The sequence below is a fragment of the Lissotriton vulgaris genome, chromosome 11, assembly GCF_964263255.1.
Source record: "Lissotriton vulgaris chromosome 11, aLisVul1.2, whole genome shotgun sequence".
Lineage (NCBI taxonomy): Eukaryota > Metazoa > Chordata > Amphibia > Caudata > Salamandridae > Lissotriton > Lissotriton vulgaris.
Window position 1 is genome coordinate 34,297,119 of NC_141699.1, and position 18,586 is coordinate 34,315,704.

An 18,586-nucleotide genomic window follows, 5' to 3' on the forward strand; every position below is an offset into this window, starting at 1 on the left:
TGTTTGACGCTTGGACCCCTGGCCGTGACACAGAGTGTACGCTTATCTCTGGGTGTGATACAGGGGCCACCTGGACCATTGGGAGAGGCAGAGAGGGTAGCTTGATCCCTGGATGTGATACAGGGGTGGGTCCTCATCTTGGACCACTGGATGTGACACAGAATGTACGCAGAGGCACTGGGTGTGACAGAGTACCAACACCTCAATCTTATTTTTTAGTCTAAAGGTGTTTTCTCAGTATCACTGGTCTCGGAAACAATGGTGGTGTCTGAAAGAAGTGAGAGGTGTTATTCACTTGGACTACTGAGAATGGCACAGAAGGTACGCTAAGCCTCTGTGTATGAAACAGGGTGCCATTTGGATGTTAGAGAAAAATGTGGACCTTGAAGAGTAAGGTGCAACTTGTGCTCGGACAAGGAGGGCCTGTAGTTATTGAGTCGCCACTACATCTCTGCATAGAACTTCCCCTCATCATTGAGCATTATGCGCTAGGAGAGGGCAAAGGTTATTTTTTTAATAAATCTTTTTATTGTATAAACACAAACAGACAAAGAATTATAAAGTGCAGTGCACTGCAATCTTCATCATTTTCAACAATCTTGTTGCATTAGTACAACAATTTTCATAGCGAATCAACTGAACTATAATGCAGTCACATATCACATGCATGAAGTCGTAAGCAAGACATTACTCAACGTCATGGTCAGCGGACAATGGGGAAGCATCATTGAAAGGAGTACATATCATCCCTCCCTCTGCTCACGTTCCATGGCCCCCAGATTCTAGTCCATTTTTGTGGGCACCCTCTACCTTCATAAATCGCTCTCTCTGCTGCATGCATCAATCCATATCAGATTCCCAGTCCCTGAATTTTGGCTTCGTCACTCCTTTCCAAGTTATTGCTATGTTGCGTTTTGCAACCATACAGCCCCGGGCGACCCACATTCTCTCAGTTCTGGACAAGTCGGTAGCCTCCCAAATATTAAGAAGACAAATGCGGGTGAAACTTCTATAGGTTTATGACAAGTTAGAGACAGCCTTGATGTGACCCTTCCCCAGTATGTCTGAAGGATTGGGCACTCCCATCACTGGTGGAGGTAGGTGCCAGTGTGACCACACCCTCTGGGATGGGTGGGGAGCCCAGTACACCCATTTTGACAAGCACTGAGCTGGTGTAGTAGGCTTTGTGCAATAGCTTTAGTTGAATAAGTTTAAAACTGGATCGAATCACCACCTCGTGGGGAGGCCAGAGCCTCCTGCCAGTCTTCGTTGCTGATGTCCTTGACACCATCCACCCATTTAGTGCGAAGTTTTTTTAGGGCATTTGGTGGGGCCTATTATCAAGGGGGTTTATCTCCGCTTTTTTGGCTTTAAAAGACAAGAAAGTGGAGATAACATTATCTCCCTATTACCTAGCTGTGGCTAACACCAGTTAGCGACAGCTAGTAGGAGATAGCGACCATCTTGGGCCCCACTTTGCATGTCAGTGATATTTATCACTAATGACATGCAAAGTGGGCGTGCCAAGATGTTAGCAACTGGAAACAGTCTCTAACATCGCTATCTCCTATTACCAACCTTTGGAGATATTCGCGCTAATCTCCAAAAGCTAACACCTGCCCCTGAGCAGTTCTTAGCCATGTTATCCAATGGTAGGTGGATAACATGGCTAAGAGCATTAGCTCGGTAATGCATGAATATCGCCGACTTTTCAGCGATATTCATGCATTTCGGCCGATTTTTATCGCTTAGGAGTTAAACCTTGATAATAGCATGGTTCCTAAGCGATAAAAATCGCCGCAGCTCGGCGATAAAAATATCGCCGCTAAACCAACATAGCGATAATTATCGCTAGTTGTTGGTAATATGCCCCCTGGTGTGTTGTATTTTGCGATATGACAGTGAGATGGCTTTATCCTGGAGGTAATCGTCCAGCAGTCTATCTTCTAACAGTGAAAAGACCGGCAGGTTGGTACCTTCGGATGTCGCTTTTTGTAGCGCACTTTGGGCCTGTAAGTATCAAAAAATGTCCCCGCTATGCAATTGATAATCCTGCTGAAGGTCACTAAACAGGATCACCTTGCCTCCCACCCACATGCCGCCAATCATCGAGAGACCTATCAATTGCAATTTATCAAATACCGGTCGTTTCGACAACACTCCCAGCTGGTCGGCGTCGATCAATGGGGTGACTTGTGTAATTTTGGCTTTCCACCACAGGGCGGCCGTTGCTGTATGCCATATAGCAATTGTGGTGGAAGTTGGAGTTTTTCTTTGCATGTTTCTTCCCTCCATAGAGGGCCCTAGGATAATTACTGGGAACTATGTTGTGCCTATCCATCCTGTTCGCAGGATCTGTACCGGGGTGGTGCACCCAGCAGTTAAGAACCACTAGCTGTGAGGCACATTAACAGCTTTTAATCACAGGCAGGGCGATACCTCCATCGTACCAACTTTTTGTGAGCTTAGCCAAAGCTATGGACAAAGGTTTTTTGGACAAAGTTATCATTTTTTCCTTTCTCTCTTTTTTTTTTAACTTCTATTTCATGGTGGTTTTCAATTGAATTGAAAGTTGTGGTGCTGATAAAATTATTGTAACTCTGTGCCATGTTAAATGTTATGTCCAGTTACAAATTCTATGTGAGTATGAAAAAGTCGTAATTTGTTTACATTTTTCTATTCAGCTGTTAAAGGTACAATTCATAATGTTTCTGAGTCAACCAATGCGCTTTCTTACAGGTTGTTAATTTACGTATGTGTTGTTTCATGTATTGTAAAAGCTTGTTTGATGCATCCTTGTCCTAAGCTGAGCTCATAGTGAAAGTAGTTATTACTGACAAAATCCCTTGTACAAATTTCCCCCCTAATCAGAGTAGTTTTTAAGCTTGTTAAAAAAACTTGTTGCGTTATAAGTGTACTAGCCCTAAAAAAATAACCAAGTTATCATGGAGTCGCCTTTAAACCACATGCAAGCTAGATGCCCCATGCAGGCTAAACGGCTGGATCAATTTTGCCATGAATGGCACGCAGACACTAAAATGCATGCTTTTCCCTGGCAAGAGGAAGGAACCTTCAACATCAACATAATAGAACACACAAGGACACTCATTTGGACCAAATACGTAGGACAGAAAAAGGCTAAAAGAGAGGCATTGTTAGAACTATGGGCCATCTTTGAGGCGGCCCGACCTACATTTCTGCCCCAGAACCCCCCCAAGGAAGGCGTCAGCACCTTTCCACAATACACTGGCACAAGGGCGCTCTATCTAATGCCCGCTACCCCTGCCATTACTGCACTGGTTTACACCAATCTGCCGGTTGAGGGAGCCGAAAGCCCCCTGTAATGGCTGGATTTTCTGCTTAGATGAGATCAGCCCCCAGGGGCCCCTATGACCCAGCCAAAACGTACTCACCTTCCCTCCTCAGATCGTATTCACAATGGATAGATATACAAATATATATACAGGTCGCACCTAAGGATGGGGAATGACAATATACATGTATGGATTTTCTACAATATCTTATTCACATCAGTTGGTCTCGCGGCCACCCTGACCCAGACCGTTCTACCCTAGGGCAGATATGACACACAATCCGGTGTGTCTACACATGGGCCTGCAGAACCCGATGCTCCCTTTTCCAAACGGCTCACAATCCGGCGAACCTACACGCTAGTCCTCCCTCCTAGCGCTCTCACTTATTCAAGCCACAATCCTGTGGGTATACGCGCTGGTAATCCTCCCCAGCGTTCTCACTAACGCCGTATATCAACGACGACCACATTCCTATGAACAGTCATCAGGATAATATTTCAGTTACCTACTCGGGATAAAACTATAATAATGACTTTGAATACAGTTCCCAAATTATATAGTGTACCTCCTGCTCTTGACATCAAAGGTCCACTCACTCCCTCTTTGTTCGATCACCATTTACCTGATCGGGATTTCGCATCCGTTCACATAAACAATTTTCAACTAGAAGATGTATTTACCATGATTGAACAGGAACACGAGGCACACGATAATTCCATAAGAATTAGGATATTTATTAACAGTAGACACAAATCACATTACTATGCAACATAACTTTTACAAAGAAAAGGTAAAGATTAGAGTGCGCGTTCTATTAGAACTGGATGGACATCACCTGGTTAATATGAAGTCTGGGCTCGGCAGTCATCTAGGTTCCCTTCTCGTCTCTGTGTCCTGGCTCGCCTTGCAGTCACACCCCAGCCGTCACAAGTACACGTCTGCACCGCTAGGCTCAACCTCGTCTGCTTCCCTCCAGGGCACCGGAACCTTGCTGGTTATTAGCTACCGTCTCTCTCTCTCTCTCTGTATCAGTGCGCTCCGCGCTAATTCTCGTTCAGTCTTTCTCAGAGAGTTTCGGTCTTAAATCTTTCTCGGACTTCAAAGATGGCGACTGTCCGCCATGAGATAATTAATGGCAGAGATGCTAACGGCTAGATGCCGCCTACGGACTAACTGACAAACTGACTAACACCTTCACTAATATCAAAGCCCGTTCCTTCATGGAAATCTACGGCCAGTAACCTGCCGCCCACCAAATTCTTGTACCTCCCCGTACCAAGGACACGTTCCCAGCCGGCCGGCCTGAAGTTGTGTCTTCGGAGTGGAGAAAAATACATTCCTTCGATAAGGGCCAGCCCGAGCCGGTTCTCTCCAAGCGAACAACAGCTTGAAACTAAAACACTACACTTGACCTAGAAAGCCTTCTCAAGCTACCAGGCAGAAAGCAAAATGGAGTCTGTCTCGTTTAAGGCCTACGGAGCCCACAATATGCGTAACTCCATGGAAAATATCCTAACATGTTAGCAAATGAGCAAATCATGTCTAATACTTATATATCTATCCCCTAACTTAAATTCATAAGCCCTACATTAAGGAAAGTGATACGAAAATGCCCTAATATATGTAAGACAGGGGCCCTGTCTATAGTCCTACTCCCTATACTATGGGGATGATAGGCTGGAGTCACTCTCCATCATTCTCCCTCTCCAAAGAGCCAGAAAAGGGCAGCCATTACATTACACCCCTTGACTCCAGTCTATTAACCACAAACTAAATGGAACTAACATCAGTAGAAGAATAATAGGAAACAAAATTAACCGATCTATGTCTCTTACCAAGTCTAAAAAATTGGAGCAAGGAAGGGATGCACTGAATAAAGCAGCAGATAGCTATCAAGACACAAATAGCGACAATAACTCCCCCTAAAATCTGTCGTAAGGAATGCAAGTCAGGCAGCCAATTAAAGAGCCAGTCAAAGAAACCCTGATCTATATGTTGTCTAATTTCTGCAGTCAAGTCGTGGAGTTTGTCAATATGGGATTGGATAGTTTTAGAATGGTCAGACAAATTAAAACAGCACAGACCTTCAAAATCAGAACATTCGTGTCCATGTTTTAACAAAAGATAATCAATAGCAGCTCTATTCTGCAAAATAGCTCTACGTTCACCTTGGGCATCTAATAAAAGATCAGATAAAACAGTAGATGTCTGATTGATAGACTTAACCATCCAGCAGGCCATTTTGCCGATTGTTTTGGCATTATAAACAGCCAATGCAGGCACTCCAATAATAGAAAAAGCTAAACCAAGGTATTCTGATTTAGAATAGAGATGAACAGAGGAATCGCAATCTTCATGCAATGACATTGAATCACGTACAATACGGGAATGTGAAGTAGGATGTGAGGAAAACATCAGCAAACTCAATCTAGTGATGGCACATGGGCCACCAGAAATATTCGCAGGAATATAGGGCCAAGATGAATTCCCACAGGAAAAGAGCCATCCAGCTGGCAGTAACATTGAACGATAATGGCTAGGGGCGACTAATAAACGTTTACAAGTCATATTGTTCTTTACAGAAAGACATGAATTCGGAAGTCTCTTTAAACACAGCAATCGTTGATGAGCTGAAAAAGAAGTAGCGGCTTGGAGCTTCAATTTCAAACATTCGGTAATAGCCTTAGGGTCACACGTCATAATAAAGCATAGATCTCCAGGGGTAATATTAAAGGTAGTAATTCGGGAATGAATAGGAATATCAAGGTCTGGAAGAGCAGTACATGAGGGGCAAAATTCATGGGCCGCGAAGTCGCCCAAAATAACATTAGGTCGGGCATTTGAGATATTAAAAATGTGTCGCAAAGTCTCGGTAGATGCAGGGACAGCAACCAAACAGGTCGCTAAAATGTCAGTGACAGATTTCATTGGGGTAAGACAGAAATGCGGAGAGTTCGTCACTCGCTTTGCGAGTGTAATCCAGAAATTGGAAGATGATGCCCACGCGGACCGCAGGGCTCGGATTATCCCATCAGCCGGCGTCGGTGGATCCTCTCCTCTCCCGGCGTAGCAGGCCAAAAGGAGTCCAGCGCCGACACATCCTGCAGCAGCAGTCCAGAGAATGATCTGAAAGAATACAAACACAGGCCTTAATCATTCTCGTAAGTAACATTTATCAGCTGGGACAGCTTCCCAGCCATCTTTCCCTGGCTTCATCACCAAAACGGTGTTGTCATGACCGGTCGCAATAACATCAGCCTGTTCAGGAGGATTTTTAGGCGATTGCACCCATATCTTAGCTCCAGGAAGATCAGACGATCCGAAGCCTTTTTGTCCTCGCACAGTTAGCAACGTTGGGGCAGAGCCTTTTTTGATCTCACCACTGAAGACAGGCATAATTAGTAACTGAGCAACGCAGTCAGACTTCTTAATGAACAAATCCGTCTCACTGCTATTAAGCAGGAGAACCTTAATCTCTCCCTGATAATCACTGTCAATTACTCCTCCGAGCACCTGTACACCTTTCAGGGCCAGGCCAGATCTAGGGGCAATTAATCCAAAACTACCGGCAGGTATACAGACACCAACGCCAGTTTCAACAATGATTCGATCCTTTCCTGGAAATTTAGCATCATTTAAAGCATGCAGGTCGAGGCCTGCGGAACCTGGGGTTGCTCTACATAGAGCCAAAGCACCGGGGGTAATTTCCCAATACATGACAGTGTTCGATAAAGAATTAGGTTTCACATCAACATTTGGAGGAAACAAACGCATTAAAGGAGATTCAGCATGTAACAAAGGGCGATTATTCAGAATTAATAAAGCTTGAAGCAGGACATCTCTCCACTGGCTGTAACGATCATCAGTCAACTTGCGCAACTGTTCTTTCAACAAACCATTCATCCTCTCAATCAGTCCTGAAGCTTGTGGGTAATATGGAATATGAAACACCCAATCAATATTATTTTCCGCACAGAATTCCTGCACCAATCTTCCACGAAAGTGGGATGCATTATCTGATTGAATTTGGAATGGGACACCATAGTACAGAATAATTAGCTCCAGGGTTTTAATGGTATTCACTTGGGTAGCGTTCTTACAAGGGAAAGCGACCAAAAGGCCACTATAAGTGTCAACCACTGTACAAATATATTGACAATTTCTGCTCATAGGGAGCGGACCAATATAGTCAATCTGCCAAATTTGGGCGGGCAATTTACCTCGATGTAAGTGGCCTCGAACAATCTGAGGCACCTCTTTTTTCCTAGAATGCTGACAAATGGGACAATGTAGAATGACATCTTTTATTAAAGAAAAAGGAATATGAATTCCTCTATCGGCAGCCCACCTGCTAGTGGCTTTCTCTCCAAAATGTCCTGCTTTCTGATGGGCCCACTTCGCCAATCCCGCCAAATCAGAATCCTGCATGTCCACCACTGCCTCAGCAATTTTAGACTTTTCATCTGCAATGTTATGGAAAAATTTGTCAAGGGAGTCAATTGGAGTGTGAGCATCCACGTGAAATATTGTTACAGTACTCTGCGGGAGCAACTCCCAAATTTCTTGCCACAATTCTTTTCCCCACAATTCTTTTGAATGCAATTCCCAATTATGAGAATGCCATGTTGGTAACCATACCGCCAGTCCATTCGCAGTGGACCAGGAATCAGTGAAAATATGACATGTGCCAGGTAGTTCCTGTTTCAAAACTTGGTAAACTGCATAGAGTTCAGCATATTGGCTACTCTTACCATCTCCAGTTGTGCTCAACAATTTCTGCGTGATCGGATTGAATGAAACAGCCTTCCAATGTCTTTTGTCACCAATGAACTTCGCAGAACCATCCGTAAACCACACATGTTTCCTATCCTCCACGGACAGATCATCAAATGATTTACCCCACTTCACGGGAGACTCCTGCACCACGGGAACCGAACACTCACTTTCAGTCTCATTGGAGGGCGCCTGCGCCACTCGCTCATGTAAAACCGCCACACCTTTCGGACCCACACGTGCCCTGTCCTGAATGTACCATTTCCATTTAATCACACTAGCCTCCTGAGCATGTCCAATTCGATGGGACTTCGGTGAACTCAAAAAACCCACTGCATAATGGGAATTTCAGGCCTCAAAATCACAGCATGGCCTAGGGTCAATTGCTCGGTATCCACCAGAGCCCAATAACAAGCAAGCAACTGTTTTTCAAAAGGTGAGTAACGCTCACCAGCCTCGGGTAACTTTTTGGTCCAAAAACCTAATGGCACTTTTTGTCTGCCCTGCTTTTGCCACAAGCTCCAATTGGCATACAGGCCTTCCACGGACACATTCAAATCCACATCACCTTCACTCACGGGCCACAAATCCAAGGCATACTGAATAGCTTCTTTAGCCAAATTAAAAGCAGTCTGTTGAGATTTACCCCATTCAAACGCATTCTTTTTACGGGTGACTCGATACAGTGGAGCCAAGATTTGACTCAAATGGGGAATATGCTGGCGCCAAAATCCAAACAAACCAATAAAGCATTGAGCCTCTTTCCTGTTTCTGGGAACTGCAAAATCAAGTATTTTTCGCTTAACCTGTGGGATCACTCCTCTGTGACCCTCATGCCAATTAATACCTAAAAATTTCACATTTTGGGATGGAGTTTGTAATTTGTCGGGATTAATTTCCCAGCCTTTCGCTCGCAAACAGTCAATGATCTGATCTAAATGGGACTGTACCTGGACTTGCGTTTCACCTTGAATCAAAATGTCGTCAATATAATGACAAACCTGAACTCGTGGATTCGTGGGCACTTCAGACAAATGCTCCGCCACCAACCGGTGACAGATCGTAGGACTATGTACATAGCCTTGAGGAAGACTCCGGAACGTCATTTGACGTCCATTCCATGTAAAACTGAATTGTTCCTGACATTCGGGGGCAATCGGGATTGAAAAGAAGGCATTAGCAATGTCAATAGAAGCATACCATGCACCTGGATGCTTTTGAATTCTTTGAATCAGCGTGACAATGTCAGGCACTGCAACAGTCAATTTAGGTGTATTTTTATTCAATTCTCGATAATCAACAGTCATGCGCCAAGAATTGTCACTTTTGCGCACAGGCCAAACGGGATTATTCCAAGCAGATGTGACCGGAGTTATGACTCCCGCGTCAACCAAATCCTGAATTGTAGCAGTAATCTCTTCATGACCACCTGGGATACGATATTGCTTTTGAGAAATTACTTTCGTGGCTAAAGGTGTTTTAATAGGTGGCATGCGTAAACGGCCAACCCGTACGGGTCTGGTCGAAATGTACTGTCTGGTTCCAAATTGATAGCACCCGTCATCCAAATGCAAAGTCATTCCTTTCAAAATGTCAATTCCAATAATGAATTCCAAAAGTGGCACAACCAACACAGAGTATTCTCTACGAGGAATCCTACCAATTTTAATTTCGAGTGCAGTTTGAACTGCGGGTGTCTCTTTACCACCCAAACCAGTAATCGTAAAAGACTGTCCATGAAATTTTTTCGACTTACCATGAATTAAAGTGGCCTCCGCCCCAGTATCAACTAATGCTCGGGCCCTTTGGATATTACGATGTTTCCAAAAAATCTCAATATCTACATAGGGCCTGTAATCTCTGTGAGCCCACTTGCGTACCGGAGCTTGACCTATTTCCTAGTCATTTTTCCTGCGTTCCGTCAACCAAGACAAATCAGGGTAAATGCTCTCAGTTCTCTTTGGTATCAGAATGTCTTGTTCATATCCGTCTCCAGTACGAAACGGATTAGTGTCATGTTCAAAAAGTTGCGAGTTACGATCAGAAAGTCTGTTACGATCTGTTGCGTGCTTATCTAGGTTCCTGATCGATACTGTGACCTTATGCCCCTATTCGGCTATAAATCCATTTATTCCCTATATTGGCATAACCGTTCAAGTGCGATTTTCTGTAAAGTCATCTCTGGCCTCACACGAACAGAGCCACAGAGCCACATTCCAGCATGACTCTCTGCTACTTCCTTTGCGACCAATTAGTGCAATGACAGAGCAGCAGTCACTATCTGATATTCCTAGATAACACTCCGAGTTCTTCAACAAGATAAAAACTTAGCAAACCTGGAAATCCCCGCTTGCTATGTTTTGATTAGTAATGGAACTCTAATGAGCAACTGATAACTATCACTTCCTAGTGACATCTTTAATTGACGTCTTATGTCCAGCAAACTTGCGTCAAACCCGGCACCTTTCAGGTATAAATATTACCAACGTTGCCTTAAGCAATGTTCGTTGCCTGTTGCTGATGCCAGCTGCCTGCAAGACCCCGTGTTGGTAAAAACTAGCACTCTGTCGCCGCAGCCTGCTATCCTGTGGTGGTGAAGCTACTGATTACCATTATCGCCGCTACAGCGCGACCTATGGTGCAGTACGCTTGAGGAGCCGTGCAGCCGTCCTCTGCGAAGACATCCAGCCCAGCTGCCCGCGGACGCTGTCACCCCTCCTTCCTCGACGCGCTGAGAGAAGCCGCTGCCTTTCTCGTGCAGAGAAATCCAGTCCCGGCGCTTCCGGTTTACCCTCGCGGGTGACTGGGATATCGAGAGAGACCCCTGAAGGAGATACCAATCCTCCATCATTCTATTCAGAGGTATGGTGTTGACTAAACCCTTAGACGAGAATTCTTGAAACAAACCTTGGCAAAACCAACTTAACTTAAGCTACTTACTTACTCCCCTTCTCACGTGTTAGGCTTAGGTCAGGCACACCGGGGTAGGCTTAGTTAGAAGCACCAGTTGAGTATGTTAGCCTAATATATATATAACTGTATATATGTTTTATTACTTCTAAACCATTGTATGGCTAAGAAACCATATCAATGCTTTTACAGTTCTATTTCGCAATTCTTATCTTACTGTACGTACTTTTTATAATAACAGTTATTGCAATTGTGGCAATACATTTCTCTTGTACGAGAAGAAAGACTGTTCAATAAATGTTAACCTTTATTGATACACGCCCGTCTCTTTATTCTCTACATACCGTGAAAGTAAACTGCACTAGACTGACTGAGTGAAATCTGTGTCTATTGTTTCACACGACCCTAGAGATCGACTCTTGATCTGAGGAGCAAAGTTGTCATGTTGCACGGTTGTTGGAAAACTGAATCCCTTCTTGTCTGTGCCAAGGAAGCTGATCACTTCCTATGCAGAGAAGAAAGTTTCCAGTGACCTCTGAGCTAGTTGGTAACACAACCCAATTAAGTTTAGCATAGTCAGTGGAGGCCTGGAATATAGCCAGTTCCACGTCGATACTACTGTTTATGTTATTCCAATGCGCAGGGCCTAGTGGGAAACTAGGAACTACACTACATGGCGCCCAAACGTTTGGAAAGCGATAAACTAACGTAAGACTTGTAGAGTAACTCAGTCGTGCATATTTCACACCCCTTTCTCCCATAAATACTCCAATAGACGTCTGGAGTGGGTGAAAGGTTAAAATCCGCCCGACCTTAGTAGGAAGAGATTCCTATGTAAAGCTCCGGTTTATTCAACGTTGAAGGATACAGTGTTCCAAAATATTGTGCATCTAATCTTTGTCTCCTTGGAGACCTACTCTGCAAAGCCTGCATTTATAAAAAATGTCAGTAGAAACCAACGTAACCTCTGGGGCCGCAGTAGATGCGACTCAGCAAGGTCCCGAACAAGCAGACCCGGATGCTATTATCATCCCGGTCCAGTTAAGAAGATCTATAACGTTAAAACTTATAGAAAACGGACTGACACCTCAAGGTGGTACAGTAATTTTCGTGATAGAGGCTCACGAGTATCGACAGACAGAGGTATTCTATTCATGGATAAACTTTCCAGCGGTAAACGCTATAACACAAGAGTTTCACTATTACAAAATAGAGGAACCTCCGGATGAGTACGCCCCTTTCGAGGAGGTTGAAATTCCACTTAAATTTCAAGAGCACCTGCTCTGGTTTAATGGCGCCCTAAAACACAATGATCACGTTACTAGGCTCGGTCCACTAGGTAGACCAGGAGCCACGTGGCCGGTTCTAGCCAGCTACACACCACATCCTGACATTGCAAGAATGTCTAAAGAAGAGCTGTTAGCACAGCTAAACACATTAATAAAAATACATAGGCAATTAGTCCAATATGTAATACGGACTGCAACAGTCCAGCCAGCTGTTAATACACCACAGCTGACCCCTCATCAGGGGAACACAAATAAAATTACACCACAGAACATACAGTCATGTCTTGGTAAAACACCCGTAAAACGGGAACAAATTCCTTTCTGGTTAGCCCAGAAAATCACTCAAATAGAGGCAGTATTTCCTGATACTACCCCTATTGAGAAACACAGAATCTTGACCATCTGCCTTCCTATGGGGATCGCACCACACGTGGAGGACTGTGACACTTGGGGTACAGTCTTTGCTTCCATTTACACAAAAACACACGGTGTTCCGTCTATGGCGGTAATACCAGAAGTGCTAAAACAGATTCAAAATGAATTCGGTCCAGAGCCCGCTTTAAATCTAGGTATGAAATTACTGAAAGACTTCAAGCAGGTCACGGCTATATTATTAGCCAACGTAAAGGGAGAAGCAGCATCTGTGGCGATTCGCCAGAAGTTGAGGGAAACAGATATAAAAGATCCTGTTGAGCTAGCAAAAATCATAGAAAAGTGCTATGAAGAATTAGGTAGAGACAGCTTGGGTGGAAAACCAGTTAAGCCCCAACTGCTCGAAAATCCTGAAAAATTATTTATTAAAAATAATTTAAACACTCCTAAAAAGAGCTGGGATGGAAATAAACAATCCACTCCCAAGGAAAAAGTTTTCCAGTCCAGAGGAAGGTCTCCTCGACGGAGGGAAAGAACTCCGACTCGAGAACGCCAGTCTCCTCAACGGGAGCCCTCTGAGAAAAGATATAACCTTAGAAATAGGGATAATATAAAAAAACCTGATAGATATCAAAGTATTGATACACGTCCCTCTCGATCTTTTCCACAGAATTCGGAAAGAAGAGGACGGTCAGACCCAGGAGAGCACACCAAGTCCAAAGACAAGGAACCTGCTCAAAATAAGAAATCTCAATTTCAGAAAAAGAAGGTAGCCAGTATTAGAGTAATCAACCATGCAGAGAATACTGAGGACACAGTTGAAAAACGGGGAGTGGGCATTGACAATGTTGGACAGTGCAGCAGAGATCAGTATAGCGCGCAAGAACTTGATGAGTCATCTGGAGACAGTGGACACGAATGAATACATTCAGGTTGAAACTGCCGACGCCAGACTTAGCGAGCCCCATAAAATATACGAAATAACATTGCGTATAGAGGGTGATAAGACTAGGAAAATTAAGGGTCTATTTTGGGATAAGCTCTCAAAAGGCTATGATATTCTGTTAGCTGAAAAAGATTGGCCCCCGGAGTTTGTCAGGGAGTGCCCTCGTGGCGAAGAAGTAATTATGCCTGCCTTCTCGAATCACATACCGATTCATAAAAAACATACATATGCAAGGAAATGGGCAGTAGCCCAGGCACCTGCATTGTATAAAAATCATGTAGGATGGGATGAGGATTCTCCGCCTCACAAAATCCAATTAAAAAGTGAACCAACTGCCCAACGGCAGTATCCTATAAAGCAAGAAGCTAAAAAACAGGTCAGGGAGATCTTAGATCAACTTGAATACCAGGGGGTGATTGAAACATGCACCTCTCAAATGAACAATCCTTTGTTTCCTGTCTCCAAGCCAGACAATTCATATCGTCTAGTTTTGGACTACAGACATCTTAATACATGTTGCAAAACTTTTGCAGTACAAAACTCGCATAGTGCAGCCCTAATGAATAACATAGTTAGGAAAAAATACAAAACGACATTAGACATTTCTAATGGTTTCTTTTGTCAAAACATTGCACCAGAAAGCAGATACTTGACCGCTTTCTCCGCATTTGGGTCGCAGAAAAAATTCTGTCGACTCCCACAGGGGTTCAAGAACAGCCCAGGACTATTCTCAGCTAGGGTAACAGAGTTACTACAAATCTATGATGATGAAGCATTATCTTACGTAGATGATATTTATCTCACAGACGACGACTTGGATACTCACTTGAAAAGAGTGAACACCATTATACTTGGGTTCGCAGCAGAGGGTTACAAATTCAACTTTAAAAAGTCCCGAATTGCCCATCTGACAGTACTGTTTTTAGGGTACGAATTATCAAGTGAAGGGAAAAGCCTAGCGGACAACTTCTTAGAGAAGTGCGCTGTACTCCAAGCTCCAAAAACGCTGAAGAATTTACAATCAATACTAGGTTTTCTGAATTTCGGAAGAACTTACATCCTAAATTATGCAGAGAGGGTTAAACCTCTCTACGAACTAATTAAACCTAATTTAAAACAAATCAATTGGACTCAAAAACACACAGAAATTTTGAGATCACTGCAAACAGACATGTTAGCAAAAACAAAATTAGATACACGTGACAACACGATCGATCTTGTAATCCGAGTCATCCCAGGAAGATGCGGATTCACATACCTAACTTCTAATGAGGGAGAAAAGGTACCAATTTCAATTAAATCTCACTTGTACACACAAGCAGAAAAAACATTCAGTCACACAGAAAGAACTGTGAACGCAGTGCAAATCGCATTAGCAAATGAAAGAGAACTAGCACACGGCAAAAGGATTAATATCCTTACAGCTGAATCCGCCTTCGAAGCGCTATTCAGCCCAGTAAACCTGCCTACAGTGTCACTGGATCCGAGATGGATACAGTGTATAGATTCTCTAGGAGCGGAAGACGTGAAATACTATTTCGCCCCGCAATACGAAGAACTGAATGATTTAGAATATGAAGAAGAATATCCTCTGCCAATCGAAATTCTGCCTCTCCCACTATATGCCTGTATAATCTATATAGATAGCTTTGTACAGCATTTCAACGTAGAGAGCAAATCCTACGATGCAGCATGTGCGATCATTAAAGGTCGTTGGCTGTGCGGTAAATTCAGACCGAAAATAACAAAAACCGAATCAGTAAAGTACTGTTCGGTACAAAGAACTGAAATCCGATCTTTAAAGATGGCGCTCGAAAATGTAGAACGCGAATTCCCCACACTTATCGTGTGCGATTCTCATTTTTGCGTCAATTCTTACAATAACAAACTGCAGAGTTGGATCGAAAACGACTACAAAGATGACACAGGTGCCACAATAAAGCATAAAAAGCTCTGGAACGAGGTAGCTCTTTTAAGTAAAGAACTACAAAAGACTCACGTGATTCACGCACAGAGTCTTCAACGTGATGGCGTTCACGTTGCAGGGAATTCATTGGCTAATACAGCCACCGCGGAAGCAACTAAACCGGCTTCCGTAGCCACAAAAAAGCGTACAGATAAATACATAGACGGGGAAACCATGCTGGCAGTAAAAACGACCGTAAAAGGCGACTGTGCAGCACTACCCGTAAACTATCCACTCAATTATGCATACATAATCGATGCAAACTCCGTTCCGTTTGCTCGAATCCCTGGAGTGGGGGATAGAGTAATTCCAAACACGAACAGGAGAATATTTTTAATAGCAGATGCACATATGGGTTTGGGTCTGAGACACCAAACAATTAAGGTCTCTCTGACTGAATTACAATCAGTATACTGGTGGCCAGGAATGAGTGTAGAACACCAAATATATGCAAACAACTGTGAAAACTGCAATAGGGATCGCAGTAGCGAACCTTGCTACCAGCTACCAGTCAGAAAGAGCGTAACGCTGCCTGCACCCCAACCTGCGTCCTATTAATTAGTTAAGACGAAAAGCACTTTAAAAATGAGTCCTCCAGTACTCGGCTGACGCCTAGAACTGTTATAAAAGATTAGCGAGTCCATATCGGCACATACGCAATTACCACGTTCCATTCTGACCAGGGTCCTGCTTTCAGCTCTCGAGCTTATAAGGAGGCCATGGCTAGCATGGGAATTGGGTTGCGGTATTCTTGTCCGTCGCATCCCGAAGGGAATAGTGTGGTAGAAAGAAAAAACCGAGACATAAAGCAATCTATAACAGCGAAGGTTTTAGGTTCAGGCGCTGGGTGGGTCAAACATTTAATAAGTGTCCAGACTAGTCTTAACAACATGCCAAGAAATTCTCTAAAAGGTTTCAGCCCATACGAACTATTGTTCGGAATTAGAATGAACGTTCAGGACCTCGATAGTCAAATGTCAGTGGTACAAGAAGAAACAAAGCAGTTTGAAGTAAAAGACCGTTTGGCTGTTTTACAGGAACTGAATGAAACAAGAAAATCATTAAGCAACATAAAGTTAAAGCAACAGCCAAGTACCACTGACGAGGCACCACCCGCAACAGCCCCAGCAAGGCCTGTCTGGATTCCAAAGATTGGGGATCTAGTCAGAGAAAAGATCGCGGTTAAGAAGGAATTTGGGCCTTCTTACAGAAAAGCAGTACCTGTCTTAGCAGTCACCGGAACAAGATCAGTTGTGCTACCGCCCCTTGCTGGTAAAAAGGAGAACAGAGTCGTGTCCATCGATCTGGTAAAACCACAAGCATGTGGCCTATAATCAACAGTAGGCCCAGTGGACTCCCAAGAAACAACAGAATACCCAAACTTGCAACAATCCAAGAGGTTCAAACTGAAAGACTCATCACATTCGATCAGCCTGCAGTGCACAATGAAGGACTATGCAATAATGCCATGGAACTCGTGCCTCTTGAAACACAGATTGAAACAGTTCGTCAAGAAACACCAGTCTACAATGATGTGGCATCAGAAAGTGCTACCGAGAGACAGATTGAAAGAACAATCCCATCAATTGACAGAACTGCCTCTGGTTATTTCATCAACTTCGACAACTTCTCTGAAGATTTAAACGACCCCGAAGTGATGCCAGAAACAAAAAAGTATTCTAAAGAAAATACAACAGGACTCCTTCAACAAATCAAAGAACTATATCTGGATTCACCGTTGATTGAGCATTGGATTATCTCAGGGGTATTCATACTCCTACTATGCCTAATTTTAGTTTTAATTTTAGGGAAGTTCATTACAATTGAATGGACACAGCAAGTCAGAACATCAACCTAGTCCTGAAACCACACAGATCATCCCACGTGAAGAAAAGAGAACTGTCAGCAGTAAATGTCACAGCAATTCCAATACCTGGTGGGGTAGTATGGGAGAAAACAGACTATGAGATCTATGGTCCGGTCGAAATCCTTAAGTATCCTCATCAACTAAAGGTTTCCTTAAGTGACTTTGTTACACCAAGTACATTCTCTGATGATTGGGACTTTAACAGTATTAATGACATGATGTCTGATTTAGTAATGTCAGCTAGATTCACAGATCATGATTATTTACAAGGTTCATCTAGTTATGAGCAATTATTCTGTTATACCCACTATGGGGATCATTACTTGCATAAATCTGCACAGCCTAGAAATGTTTTTATGTATAATCAATGGGAACATTGTTCTACACCACCTAAAAGCAGTTCTAAAGCATTTTTTGAGAAATTCAAATATTTTTCAGGGTTTAACACAAGTGATGCAGAAACGTTTTATTACAAACTGTTAGATAAAACAGGAATGAAAACAATGCTGACAAATTCTAAATTGATATATTCAGAAGCATTTTATGACAAAATGATGACATTTGGTTTTGATTATTGGAAAAATAATATTGAAACGAAAACAATTTGGGGTACAAAAGATTGGCAGGTGCAAGGCATAGAAGCACTATTTAGAACCTGCATGATACCAGAACAAATGTTATTTTTGAATGACACAGTACACCAAACATCTTGTCTTGGCCTAGCTAAGATCAAAGAACTTAAAACACCGTCTATACCAAAGCCAATAGCTGAGAATGCAACTGCAGATAATGAGTTAGACGTGTCACACATTTTACATTTCAACAGAACACATCCTGATTGGAAAAAGTGGTTAATCTGGCCTACAGACACAAATAGCTGTCAAGATAGGTTCCTGAATAAAACACAGGGGTTAAAATTGACCAGATTAGACCCTAGATACTCCCAGAGACAACATCCAGGGATTATAACAACATACAGTGTAGGGAAACTCTGCCTAGAATGGCTAGCTACATCCACACTGGCTGAAATTAAGCAACACTTGTCTTTATTAAAAGATGGTGCTGATTTGCGCGATTTCATTCTTGGACCACGCAAACAGCGTCAAAAGCGTTTCATAGCGACCAGCATCTATGCTGCTTACAACGAGG